The sequence below is a fragment of the Nomascus leucogenys genome, chromosome 8 (genome assembly GCF_006542625.1).
Source record: "Nomascus leucogenys isolate Asia chromosome 8, Asia_NLE_v1, whole genome shotgun sequence".
Taxonomy (NCBI): domain Eukaryota; kingdom Metazoa; phylum Chordata; class Mammalia; order Primates; family Hylobatidae; genus Nomascus; species Nomascus leucogenys.
The window spans coordinates 3,419,942-3,422,065 of record NC_044388.1 but is presented as its reverse complement, the minus strand read 5'-3'; positions in this window follow the sequence as shown (position 1 = coordinate 3,422,065).

The following is a 2,124-nucleotide window of genomic DNA, read 5'->3' as shown; positions in this document are numbered from 1 at the left end:
AGACACATAGAGCTCAGAAACCACACAGCCCTTAAAAACCTTAAGTTTATGGAATTTGGACAACACACATGCTAGTTGACAGGCACATCTGTTAACCCCAAAACAAAGCAGCAGCTTCATGCAGAGCCCACAAGGAGCTTCATGACATATGCATAGATCTAAAAACAAACACTGTATGTATCTTAAGACAGTACCAGGAGGCACTAACACAGAAAGGTCTCTAAACTGACCTATGTCAGCAATGATCTACTAGTGCAAAGGCCAGACTACACAGCACAAAGCGACTCTTAGGCTCTAGTAAGCACTTTTTTCTAGTTCACTCCTGACAAAGTTCTAAGGAACTTTACTACAGTATGGCCATGGATAACTGCTATGAGGCCAAATGATTATGTGCCTCTGTGGTAAAGGAGTGCATATGATTAGAAAATATGTGACATTTGATGAGAGTAACTAAAAGCTGGAAAAGACATTTTTCAAAATCAAACCAGTGATCATCAATTCCACAAAGATACAGATGCAGACTAAATGGCACATTCCGTTTTGGAAACAGACTCCACCAAACAAAATCTAAATAAATAGAAGCCCTAAATGTACTAAACCACAACTATATATCCACCAATTATCTAACACAACACAGAAAATATCAAGGGGAAAGAGGAAAATGTCATCTATAAAGTGAAGGGACACTCCAAGTCAAGAAGTATTAATGATTTACAGGTCAACAGAGAGCTCCTCGTTTTATACCCAGCAATGGCAGGAACTCTAGACAGTTCAAATATGCAAGATGCAGGGCACTAACCCACCGTCAGTTAAGGTTTACTCCTGCCTACAAATTCCTTTCTATATTAAGCCAGTACATCATCAATTCCAACAGCCACAATTTTCTTCCCAACCTGTTCCTGGCAAGTAGCAGCATTAAGTACAACTCCTGTCTCCCTATGACTTCCAAATGAAAAATAATTCAACCTCTCCCTAAAAAATACTTGGCATGATGTAAGCTGCAATCAAATCATGAAAACAAACTCAAATTGCACCATCTTTTCCAGAGCAAAAAAATGCAATGAAGATCAAAGAATATCCCATTAAATGATCTCTGGCTAGGTAGTTTTCAGTGGTTAGACAACTAACTTAGAATTCTTTCTAGCCAAGATTTTCTGAAAGATTTATCAAAAATGTTCACTCCTAATATCTGGGATAATTAAGCCTCCATAACAACAGGACTCTTGACCTATTTTTATAAAGGACTTAGAAATCTTAAGAACCTCGATCAAGAACCTAAAGCTACCAAAGATGAACAATCTAAACATAATAGTATCCATTGGCTAGGCTTTGCTCATTCTCATGGCACCAGTACTGTTAAATTCACAAGCTCCAATCTCAAGTCATATAGGCTGCTAAAACTTGAGGATGCAGCTGTTTCCCTTCGGATATACAGATAAAAAGCATGTCTTACATTCATAATGTAATTTTTAAAACAATGTTTTAAAACTTCCAAATCACAACTTCATTGTTTTTAGTATCCTCTAGCTTCTCCCATATGGTTTGGGCTTTCACAGGCAGGATATACATAGCAAATTCCCCATCTCTTAGAGACCTTGAGACTGCTCTCATTTGAACACTTTCCCAAAGCCTCACTTGAAAAAAACACACACCCAATTCTGTAGGGCAGAAGCTGGCCTTGCTCACCAACCCTCCTTCCTCAACCCCATCTCTGTTTTGCACAAAAACAAAAAAAGGGGTAAAAAGGAAGTTCTTATAATGAAGTTAAGAGTCAGGGTGTTGGCTGTACTTGCCCAAACTACAAATTAGAGGGCTACGACTCAATTATAACATAAAGAAAGGGAAAAATACCATGTCAAATACATGCCTCTTCCTTTATGTTCTCAAGACCAACCATGTTTTTCTCTAGTAGACTGTTGGAAAATGAAAATGGTAAGGAACAGGGAGGGAAAGATAAAACATGATTTTTAAACACACACACTTAAAAACACACATACCCACACTTATATAAACACTTAAAAGTCTGAAAAAAGTGGCCTGAGCCCATTTCAGAACTCCTAGCCAAAAACCTACCCTCCCACCCACCCTCACACATTCCCACCCTCCAATCCCACCCACCAGGAG